The sequence below is a fragment of the Symphalangus syndactylus genome, chromosome 14 (assembly GCF_028878055.3).
Source record: "Symphalangus syndactylus isolate Jambi chromosome 14, NHGRI_mSymSyn1-v2.1_pri, whole genome shotgun sequence".
NCBI classification, from domain to species: Eukaryota; Metazoa; Chordata; class Mammalia; order Primates; family Hylobatidae; genus Symphalangus; species Symphalangus syndactylus.
This window is the reverse complement of record NC_072436.2, coordinates 49657543-49670000: the sequence shown is the minus strand read 5'-3', so window position 1 is coordinate 49670000 and position 12458 is coordinate 49657543. Positions and strand designations below refer to the sequence as shown.

General features: G+C 43.5%; 1 protein-coding gene across 1 annotated transcript in view; it reads left to right on the top strand.

Moving 5' to 3' along the window:
• The first annotated feature begins 6194 nt into the window (after nucleotides 1-6194).
• IL1RL1 (interleukin 1 receptor like 1) overlaps nucleotides 6195-12458 on the top strand; it is an 84929-nt gene continuing 78665 nt past the window's right edge. Inside the window, exon 1 of the mRNA XM_063616515.1 lies at nucleotides 6195-6253. The gene's annotated coding sequence lies outside the window, so the exon portion shown is untranslated. The remainder of the gene's footprint in view (nucleotides 6254-12458) is intronic.

Here is a 12458-nt window from a genome sequence, read left to right as displayed (position 1 = left end):
AACAAAACAAAACAAAAACAACAAAGAAACAACAACAACACAGTAGCCAGGCATGGTAGCAGGCACCTGTAATCCCAGCTACTTGGGAGGCTGAGACAGGAAAATCGCTTGAACCCAGGAGGTGGAGGTTGCAGTGAACTGAGAAGGCACCATTGCACTCCAGCCTAGGTGACAAGAGTGAAACTCTGTCTCAAAAAAAAAAAGAAAGAAAAGACATTATGCTGGCTTTATAAAGCAAATTACAAATCTTTTCATCTTGTAATAGGCTCTGGCAGTGTTAATATAGGCTGGAAATTATTTCTTCTTTACAGATGTGAAGGCAACTATCTGAGTCAGGTACTACTTTGGTGATTATTCTTAAATTATATTTGTCATTTCTAACACATTTATTGATTTGATTCTTTTTTATTTCTTTAATCTAGTTTTGTAATTTACTCTTATCTAGAAATAATGCACATATAATTTTCTAATTATTTACTATATGGAGATACAAAGTAGTCTTTCTAAAAGCAGTTAATGTTCTGAATGTATAAAGTATTGTTCTTTGTTTCATCTCTAACTTTGTTTACTTTCACTTTCCCTTCTCCCTCCTGTGACTTAACTATGCAGAGATGCCTATTTTACCATCTACCCTCTATTCCACTTGAATTTATCAATGCAAACATTTTCTCTTAACCAATTAATTTTATCTTTAAGTCCTTCTCCCTCTTTTTTTTCAAGTTTATTTGTGACGCTCATGAATGTTTTCTAAATTCTCAGGATAAGTACTTAGCAACTTCATTCAAATACTTTATTTTTTTTAAGAATTAAACAATTGCCCTCCCAGTACAGCTTTGGCTGTATTCCAGAAGTTTGCTATGCAGCATTCTTCTGGGTATTTTATTAATATTGAGATACTTAAGTTTTGATTTTTGATTTTTGAGTTTCATTTTAAACAATGTTGTTGCCTTTCTTTTTTCCTAGCGGTTCAGTTTGTTTGCATGTAACATTGTTAATTATTTCTAGCTTTATTTCATCGTAATCAGAAAACAGAGTCTTTACCAATCCTATTATAATGTTAAGTAACCTCTTGGCATAACTACTGTACTTCTACTGGCATTAGAAGCAAGATGATAATTTTCCTATTATAACTTTAGTGTCCAATTTTCACATTCTCACATTGCTTTGCTCGCCAATTGTTAACTGTACGGGACAATGTTGAGCCAAGCATGACGGGGACATAATTGAAGACTGCAGTTAATGTGCTGTTGCCAGAAAGCAAATGTAAAAGGGGCCTTCACCACTAGCCTGTCTCACCCTTTGCCCCTCCCTGCTTAGGGGCTGGTAAGGGTACTGTCACCTCAGGGGCAAGAGATGATGAGGATTTGGGCTATAGGTGATGAGGATTTGGGGTTCCATTGTAAGTAGAAGCTGGCTAGGATGGCTGAGGGTTCAATCTCCTTGGTGGAAGACCCAGGGAGACTGTGGCAGTGAGGGGTGAGTCTCAGGGAGGTGAGTTGCTACCCATACAAGCAAAGCCGCCTCTGGAGGGCACATTCAGGATATCACAGAGGAGGCTGGGGTCCCCGTCTTGGCGTCTGGAACGAGCACTGGGTCAGGAGCCGATCGAGTGTATGCCTCTGTCTGCTCTGGTCTCGCTGGCCATTAGCAATGCCGCTATGTGGAGTCACTCTCTTTCCTCAGGGCAATCAACACTTTTTCCCTTTTTCCCCCAAACCTACCTTTCTAAGGAAGACACTGTTGGTGCTTCAGAGGTGGTGTGACTTTCTAAATAAGGATGGCCTCTCAAGAAAACCCATGTGATTTTTTATCCTAACTTATCTTACATCACAGTAGAAACTTCTCTCATTTTAAAGGACTGCTGCTAGCACACAAACTCAAGTTCAATTTCTGGGTAGTGTCCCTCTGGTAGGGTCACTCATTACAAAAGAATAAAGAAATATTTCCTGCATCTTTATTTTCTCTTATGTTGGGGCCACAACAAAATAATCACATTTATGCCTTTAAGCTTCTAACTGCACCCTAGTTGATTTGCTATTTGTATATTCTTCTCTAATATTGTCTGTGCCTGTATAACCATCTCTGAGCACTCTTTTCCTAAAATGTACCTTCCTACACAAAGCTAATATCCCATTGCCTATTAAAAAATATCCAAAATTTATTGAGAAGACTGTCATTTGCATTTAAAAAGTCAACTCCTTGCCTGGCAATCTAAGACCCTTCTCCCTTATCTTGCTCATAATTCTACTGTCTATCACTAGTTCTTTTGAGCTAATCATGCTCCAGCGGACATGATGACATTTGGCAACTGGAGGTCAGTTTCATGGAGGTCAGGGGTCCTGTTACACATACCGCAATGTGCAGAACAGCTGCCGCCCACAACAAACAACTGCCAGGCCCCAACGTCAATAGTTCTGAGGCTGAGAAAACCTGCTCTAGACAACGAGGGAAAGGGATGCCCTCAGAACCACCTGGGGGATTACCACCAAATGATTCTGATGTGCCCCATTCCTGGTTTAGCATAACTGTCCTGGAACAGAGTAAGATCATCTCCTGAATGAAGTTACTCTCGTTTCTCCAAACACCATTAAGTGCTCTTTCCTTTGGCTTAATTATATCACTGTAGAATGGCTCCCAGGAATGGCAATTTTCTTTGATTCTCTCCTACATGTACGCTCTTTCCATTGGAGGGTTTCCTTTGGGAAGATTAAGTGATGTGAGAAGCATGCAGAGCACCTACCTCGTCACCCCGAGTGTGAGATCCTCCACGAAAGGGAGTCTACTCTCCTTCCTTTTTCTGTAGTTTAAGCACTTTGGAATCTGAGGCCATGCCTCATGCAGCTCACAGCAATGCAGGGAGGCACTCATCTACACAGTCACCCACTGAGTCATTCATACTAAAGTAATATCTCTTTTCATTTCACCATCAGGAGTAGTAATGTGGATTCAGTAACAGGCAAGTAGCACTCTCAAAACCACAAGTATCTCCTGAGAGCAGCAAATAACAGAGTAAAAAACTTTTCTTTCCTTTCTGAGAACATTGCCTTTCTCAGAAACGAAGGTGCTAAAATCACTTTTTCTTGTAAAGTGGTGATTGCAAGTAACCATTGATCACAACTGCTAATTCAGCTGCTCTAAAAGACATGTCATCTCAAACATGGTTTCTAGGCTATTGTACCCTTCCTCTCACCAAACACACATGCAGGTAATCCTCTCCATGTGCTCAAGTCTGGAGAAATGACATATCTCACAAGTTTACACCTTTTCTTTAACCTGAAATAAATGTAACCTGAAATCAACACAAAATCCAACCATGTCTTACTGTTATTCAGTAAAGGTTATTAGAGCCACAAGATTACAGTATTTTGTGGCTACTGCGAGGTATTTTCATTTCTTTTTTCACACAAAAAAAGCAGTTATTTGACTGGTACCATCAGGGTTGATTTTTGTGTAAAATTGTGTTTTAGTGTCTCTTATACCCCCACACACACATAGTTAATTTATCAGGGTCCATGTTATTATCTCCTCTTCTTTGTAAAGTTAGACTTAAAAATATACAAGTTTTGAAATGAACAAATGGCTGAGAATTGATTGGCTGAGAATGGTTTCTTCATGGAATAGAAGAAAGACAAGCACTCTTTTCACTCTGTGTTCTTAAACAGTCTGCATGCTTAAAATATGATTTTAAATATAAATACCTAGTTCTCCTATCCATAATTAACTTGAAATTATTACTACTTAATTTTCTACCTGAATACATCATTTTCTTTTCCTTTATCTTTTGAATACATTTTTATTTGTGTACTTTCCATGGGTCAATTTAGGAAAGTTATGTACCTTCTTTGGCCCTTAGTTTCCTCAAATCTAGAGTGAGGGGTTTTGACTACATTAGAGGTTTTCAAACCTGGCTGCACAGAATAATTAACTGAGGAGCTTAAGAAAATACATAATACCCAGTTGATTCTGAGTGAGACCCATGGGGCAGATCAACTCCTAGATTATTTCCAACCTTAAAATTCTGTGCTCTGACAATACCCATTTTGGCGAGGCTGGTGAAATTGGCGAGCCATTGATCTCAAATGGAATGGTTAGCTTGGTATGGTGATTCCAAGGGCCCGTTTCATTGCAGGTATCAAAAAATATTTAAAAAGTGGCTAACTTTGGGCCAGGCATGGTGGCTCACACCTGTAATCCCAACACTTTGGGAGCCTAAGGCAGGAGGATTGCTTGAGCCCAGGAGTTCGAGACCAGCCTGAGCAATATAGTGGGACCCTGTCTCTACAAAAAGTTTAAAAATTAACCAGATGTGATGGAGCCCAGGGGATCAAGGCTATAGTGAGCCATGATTGCACCACTGCACTCCAACCTGGGTGACAGACAGAGTGATACCCTGTCTCAAAAAATAAATAAATAAATAAATAAAAGAAAGAAAAAGAAAGAGAAAGAAAAGAAAACAACACTTAATTTTTGACCCTGCGGTTCTACTTCTAGGCATTTATTCTTAAGAGATGATTAATGGTGTGCCAGATATCTAGTTATAATGATGTTGACTCCAGTGTTATATAAAACAGAAAAAATGAAATTCAGGTAATATTTAAATAAATTATGGTATAAGCATACAATAAAATATGATGCAGACATTAAAATAATGTTAAAGAAAAGTATTTATGTCATGGAAAACTATTTATAGTATAACACATGAAAAAGTTGGTAATTTATTTTAAAAATTAAATAATATGGGGCCGGGCGCGGTGGCTCACGCTTGTAATCCCAGCACTTTGGGAGGCCGAGGCGGGCGGATCACGAGGTCAGGAGATCGAGACCACGGTGAAACCCCGTCTCTACTAAAAATACAAAAAATTAGCCGGGCGTGGTGGCGGGCGCCTGTAGTCCCAGCTACTCAGAGAGGCTGAGGCAGGAGAATGGCGTGAACCCGGGAGGTGGAGCTTGCAGTGAGCCGAGATTGAGCCACTGCACTTCAGCCTGGGCGACAAAGCGAGACTCTGTCTCAAAAAAAAAAAAAAAAAAAAAAAAAAAAAAAAAAAAAAAATTAAATAATATGGCCAGGCACAGTGGCTCACGGCTGTAATCCCTGCACTTTAGGAGGCCGAGGTGGGCAGATCACCTGAGGTCAAGAGTTTGAGACCAGCTTGGCCAACATGATGAGACCCCATCTCTACTAAAAATATAAAAAATTATCCGGCTGTGGTGACACGCGCCTGTAATCCCAACTACTCAGGAGGCTGAGGTGGAAGAATCTCTTGAACCTGGGAGGCCGAGGTTGCAGTGAGCCAAGATCACGCCACTGCACTCCAACTGGGACAACAAGAGTGAAACTCCATCTCAAAAAAAAAAAATATATATATATATATATATATCTATATATAGAATAACATTTGTAAGGTTATAGAGCAAAATGATGACGATGGTTTGAGTGGGGGGATTACAAGCAATTTTGGTTTCTCTCTTTTTTGTTTATGTTTTCTATGACTACTATTATTGCTTTAATTAGGGTTATTTTAAAATCATTCTCTAATCTAGCTCCTTCTAGATATGCATGTTTAAGCCTTAAACTCTTCTCTACACCTTTGTGTCCCAAACTGCACCTTTATAGTGCTTAGCTACAATCCCAGGTTTACAAGAAGTACTGAGCTCAAACCAGCAAACATGGGTGGGTTCCACTCAGGGTCCTGACCTAAGGTCATTCAACACAAATAGAGGAGGCATATTCCTTATCAAGAGTAGTACAATCCAAGACAAAGTGAAATAAGTGCTCTATAAATGTGTAACCAGGATGCGGGACTCAAAGGGAAGTCCCAATCCAGGGGGAATGCACAGAGCCCTTCCAAACCAAGTGACATTGGAGAACGAGAAGGTTTCCCCTGGCAGAGAATGGGAGGACAAAGTGCTGTAGAGATAATGGGAACATAAACACTGATTTCTTAATGTACACGGCATATTTGGGAAAAATAGAAGATTTGGGCCTGAGTGTCAAGTATGAGGATAAAATGCATGTGTCGAAGATGAAATCTGGGGAAGTCCCAGCCCTAACTGTACCTTTGTGTGAAAAGAAAGGTACCTCCTTTGTTGAGAAATGTACCTCCTTCTCTGAGCAGACTCAAGCTCAGTCCAGGTCGTGGAACTGACTTAGTGATGGGAGGATGGGTTGGGTTTAGTTGCCACTTGCTCCATCAGCTGGACACACTCCTGCAGTGTACAACCTGAACAACGGTTCCTACCGCAATGCTTTGAGGTAAGGATACAGAGCTCAAAGAAGGTAAATAATTTGCCCATATTTTGAGCAAGGACATGCATTCAGAGTGAAGACTCTTAAGCAATGAATGTGGACATGATTCCATGGGCTGTGGGAACCATTGCTGGTTATCGAGGAGGAAATGAAATTGAATGCACTAAGACTAGGGCACACATGGAGACTAAACAGGAAGCTATTGAACACTCCTGGTGAGACATGATGAGGCCTGAATTTGGACAGTGGTAGTGAGTAATGAAAGAAGTGAAGTGTGGTGGATATTTTGTAGGTAGCATGAGTGAATTTGCAGGTGAGGTGAAGTGAGGAGAGGGAGAAGGAAGACTGGCTTGATATGTGTCTTGAAGCCATCAGCATTTGCTGATAGTTGAAATTATGAGAATTTATGAGAATCTCTAGAAAGAGAAGGAAAGACAGATCTTTAGAAAATGCCTACATTTAAGAAGAATCAGTGAATGAACCCAAAATAGCAATCAGAGTGATGGGAGGGACACGAAGAAGAAAGTAGGGTGTCATGGAGGCCAAGAGTAGAGTGTCAAAGAGGAAGTGGTCAAAGTGTCAAATGGCACCAGTGTAGAACAGATGAGAGCCGAGAAGATTTCATTAGCAAGTCAGTCAGAAGGCAATCCATTACCTTCAATGAGCAATTCAAACCCTAAGTTTCCAGGGGGTAGGTGTGTGGTGGGGGTGGTGAAGGCTGGAGTAGAGCTCTTTTGCCAGAATTTGGGTAGAGAAAGGAAGGAGAGAGGTAGGGCAGCGGTTTCATAGGAAAGTGAAGATCAGGGAAGGCTTTAGTTATAGGGGCATGTGTGTCTAGAACATGCTTAGAGAGCGAGTGATACAGACGTCACTATCTGAAGCTGATAGATACAGACGTCAGAACTGAGACATAGAAGAACCCTTTGAAAGGTGAGACTGCATTGGGAGCTGGGAGGATTGAGAAATCAAACCTAGAACACAAGTGGATGGGCTGAGCTTGGAAAAGAGGCATGCTTTTCTTAGGGAGGAGGAGTGGGGATGAGGGAGGAGATGGGTGAAGGTCCTGGGAAATGTTGAATTGTGCAAGAGAGGTGGTGATGGTGCAACATCAAGAGTCCCTTTTCTCAATGGTTAGGAAATGAAAGCAGTGGCTTATAGAAATGGACATGATGATGCATTTTCACATCTGAGCCAAATAGAACATCTGAAAAGATGCTGTTGGAATGGAAAGGAAAGAAGCTTTGGGTGAGTGGAAGGGTCAATCAGAAGTATGGCAGGGACCCTGACTGCAGTTGGATAGCTTGAGGTTGTTAGATTTGTGAGGAGAAAAGTCATCTTTATCTTGCTCAACGTTCCATTCCCGTGATATAACACAGTGCCTGGCCAGAGCAGATGTTCAATAAATATTTGTTTAATGGATGCCTTCTGTACTTGTGCTAATCAGTAAAATGAGGTAAATTTCACCAGCACATATTTCATACCCAATGCAGAAAACAAAATTAGGGAAAGAGAAGACAGGGGCCATCACAAAGGCAGGGTCATTTTGCTGTTGATGCTGGTTAACTTCCCCCCATATCACTTTCAAGTGATAAAAGAGGGAGATATGTCACTCTGGGTTCAAAGACATTTTCCACTTCAGTCCTTTTGTCAGTTTCCTGTTCTCAAATCTGTCCACCGAGCTCAGTGCAGTCCATCATATGCACAGACAATTTCTGTTACTTGGTGGTGGGGGTGCATGACCAGCACGGGCTACCTTGGGCTGGGATGAAGCATGGGCAGGGGACTTCCCACCAGCTCAGCAGACCTGTGAGGCCCATCCATAGCCCCAGTCCTGGGACTGCTCTTCAATTAAGGGCTGCAGTTCCTTGCCCTTGACTATCCTCTTTGCAAATAAAATTTTTCTCTTTTAGCTTTCAATTCACCTTTAATTTCTATCCTGTAATTCTATACCTATCTATTCTCTTTGGCATCATCACTGCTCCTCCACTCAACCCCCATTTCTCTTCTGGTCTTTGAAGCATGAAGACTTTTCCCCTGCCTGGGGTCTACACTGGCTTGTGGTCGAAACATTTGCCCCAGGGGCCCATGGCTTCACCAAGGTAGCTGATGTTCCCTTGAGCTCATCTTACATGAAAATGTGTGAATCTCATTTTCGTAAGGGGTATTCTCACCCTTGTTCAGTTTTCCTGTGCTGAGTTACACATTTCCAAAATGACTTTTAGGGCATGATTCTCCTGATTGAATTTCCTGGGAGGCCCCACTGATACTGTTCTAGTAAGTGAGTGATTCTCCCAGCCCCTTTTCTTAATGCCAGGCTGGATATCTCTCCGGCATTCTCTGGACTCACACCTCCACCCCCAGCCCTCTGCATACTTTTGAACTCCTTTCAGGTCATCAGCTTTTCTGTTCCATCTTGAAGGCTACATTTTAGAATTTCTGATGTGTCTTAGAATGGAAAAAAACAATGACTGATTTTTCTACTTGTTTTTCTGAAAAGCAATCATTACATATAGATTATGGCACCCACAAATGACAATGTTCAACACAAAGACATGTGGAAGAATTCCTCTGTATTTGAGGTCAGAGTGTCTTGCAATTTTAATAAGGAGGCTGGTGACTTCCAGGTGGTGGAAGCTCATTTATTGGGTCGTGTCACTCACTCTGTGAGTCTTTTTCCTCTCCTAGTTCCCTAAAGCAGCAGGCTAGACAGAAGTGATTCACGTAGTTGGTGAAGACATTACATTTTTATGGTGCTGCTGGGTATGAGAGTTTGTGTAGCTTGGTTAGAATAAGGTGAGGCCGGGTGCAGTGGCTCATGCCTGTAACCCCAGCACTTTGGGAGGCTGAGGTGGGTGGATTATGAGGTCACGAGATCGAGACCATCCTGGCCAACATGGTAAAATCTTGTCTCTACTAAAAATACAAAAAATTAGCCAGGCATGGTGGTGCATGCCTGTAGTCCCAGCTACTTGGGAGGCTGAGGCAGGAGAATTGCTTGAACCCAGGAGGCAGAGGCTGCAGTGAGCTGAGATCACACCACTGCACTCTAGCCTGGTGACAGAGCGAGACTCCGTTTCAAAGAAAAAAAAAAGAATAAGGTAAGTTGGGCCAAGGAGACCACAGACATGCTGGTTTTAGTGTTGTGTTAGTGGAAACTCAAAATGTTGAAAGAACGTCCTTTGCCTGTCCTCATGGTGGACTTAAAACCCACACCTCTCTCTGTATGGTACATAAATGTAGACTGCCAGTGACTACTGTCCTCCTTGCCACAAATAAGACTGAAAAGGCATTACTGCCAGTGGGAGAGGCCAGTACGTGACAGTTCATCCTATCTTGTGACACAGAGATCCCTGTCTGTATTAATCCACTCAGGCTGCCATAACAAAATACCACAGTCTTTGTTGTGTAAATAACAGTTTGGTTTCTCCTGAGGCATCTCTCCTTGTCTTGCAGACAGCTGCCTTCTTGCTGTGTCCTCATGTTTTCTTTCCTCTGTGTGTTCCATCCCTAGTGTCTTGCCCTCTTATGAGGACACAAGTCCTATTGGGTTAGGATTCATCCACATAAGCTTATTTTACTTTACTTACATCTTGAAAGGCACTATCTCCAAATACATTCATATCCATATATACTGGGGGTTAGGATTCCAACATGTGAATTTGGGGGGGACACAGTTCAGTCTTCACACTGCCCTTAGTGGAATCAAGAATGTTGGCCTAAGTAGCAGACTGGCACAGAGGAAAAACACCAGCCCCACAACCCAGTGGTCATCGTATTGAAAACATCCTCTCCCGTGACTCTGCCTTTCCTTGAGGACATTCTGTTAAGTGAAATAAGCTGGTCACAAAAAGACAAATACCATATGATTCCACTTGCGTGAGGTCCCCAGGGTAGTCAGATTCAGAGACAGGAAATAGAATGGTGGGTGCCTGGGCCAGTGGGGTGTATAAGGAATGGATGTTACTGTTCAATGTGTGCAGAGTTTCAGTTTAGGAAAATGAAAAATTTCTAGACATGGATGGTGGTGATGGTTGCACAACAGTGTGAATGTACTTAATGCTACTGAGCTGTACACTTACAAATGGTTAAGAGGGTCAATTTTATATTATGTCTATTCATCCTCACAAATTTTTGAAAAGGTTGCGAGCTGCGGAATCAGACCTGAGTTTTAGCTCCTTGTCCTCCTTCAACAATATGCACAACTCTTTATCTTTCTCTATTAAGCCTCAGGGTTTTGAACTGCAAAATGGGAGTAATGTTTCCTCCCTGGGGACTAAAGGAGATTGTGAAGCTAAGATGTTTGGTAAAGTCTTTTGTCATATAACTAGCATTTGGCCAATGATAGCTAATAATAGTAACAATGATAGAAGAAGAGAAAATGCAGGGTTCAAGCAGATGATGGCATTCGCTTTTGAGTGATTTATCTCTTCGTGGGGTCAAAGTAAACTGGAACCTTGCCTGGGCTCAGAGAACTAGGATCAGCCTCCTTGTCACATCAGGGGCCCCGGGGCTAAGACTAAGAGTCTCCAGCAAAACTTCAAGGGAGGCATTTCAGCACTCTCAAAAGAGTATGTTGCTTAATCATGCAGGCAGTAAATTCAAGAAGATGCAGGAAGAGTTTGCCAGTCACGGATGACAGTCTAGCTGCAGTCTGGTCTCTCTGCTTCTGGCTTCCACAGCTGCTCACTGAATCCTCTGCTGGCTCCAATGCCAGTCCTGCCAGGCCACAGTACACGAAGAACTTGGCCTCCTGCTGGGACATGTTGTCTGCCAGTACAGTGGGTTTTGAGGCCCCAGATCTGGGCCCATGGAAGCTTCAAAGTCCTGGCTGTCTCCACAACTTTCTTTTGCTTCTTCTCTTGCCATGGTGGGCCACCTTCTGAGCCCTGAGCTGCCTCACCATCCCAGGTCTTGGCTGTGGACTGTTACTGCCACCCTGCCCACAATTTCTAAGAGCTAGCCCGGAGCCTGACCCAATTCACTCAGTAAGGAGTTTATTGGGATATTAAGAAATGCAAATGTTCTTGATAAGAATGCAACCCAGAACTTCCACTTGATACTAGAGGAGTGGCTTTCAGACGCTGGTGCAGAGCAGAATCTTTGGGTCTTTTTCCTCCTTCCCATACGAGGTTAGGTTCTGATAGAGGGGGTTTGGTGGATCCTGAGAGGAAACTCTCCTGGGGGACGCAAGGTGGGAGAAGGGCTGGATAGCTGGACTGGGCTGGGCTGTTCCTGAGAACATATTGCCATGGGGTTCCTTCTTTATTGTGGGCACCACCCTTTAATGCCATACTGTTCCTCCAGGGCTCCAGCCATGACATGCCTCCTGAGAAGTCCAGGTGGGCCCTGGTCCCTGCCCTGGGGTCAGGCGTCCTTCCCCTACCCCCATCCACGCAGGCCCAGCTCAGTTTTGCAAAGGTTACAGCTCCAGTGACTGGCCAGGACTGCTAATGGTGCAACTGCCTTGGGGACACCATGGGAGGCTGCATTGGGAATGATCCCTGAATGCCTCCCCCATGGCCCTGACAGTTCCTTGCGCCATGCGTGGGGCAAGCTTTATAGGCCCTCCAGCCTCCTGAGCTCCTTGGCTCAAGAGCAACTGAGCCCAGCATAGTTAGCAGAAAAGCCTCCTCCCAGGCCTGCTGACCTCCATTCACAGGGTCTCGGAGGGTCCCTTGGACTTGGAGTAAGATGGTTGCTCCTGCCTCCAAGCCTTCTTTGAGGGGTCTGACTCCTACTCTCCTTCCCCTGCTCTCATGCCCTCACCACCATGGTCTTCCTTGAGACCTCAAGTCTAAGCTTATGATCCCTTTTATCCCTGGAATGCCATGCACCTCCGGATCACCCCTCATCTCCCATTCATTACATTACCCTGCTCTCAAAATCTCCATAACACTCTGGAAATACACAATTCCATTTCTGTCCTCCTTCCCTCCCTCATTCTCAGAAACCTTCTCCAGTTTCTCAAGAACTCACCCTGCATCCTGGCAAAATCCCCTGCATCTCACACTCTTCTGCGCACAGTTCCCTTTTGCTGGGTCTTCCCTGGGTGCTGTGCCCTCCTGCCCTCTCAGAAGGGCTTTTCTCCCCAGTCCTCCCATCACGGGGGCTGGAGGTGCCGCTGATGTTGTCCCTGCTGCTTCTGGTCACAGATGAGTTTCCTGGCATTGGGCAGCAGCACCCCAGCCCCACTCTGCCTGGCATCGCTCCT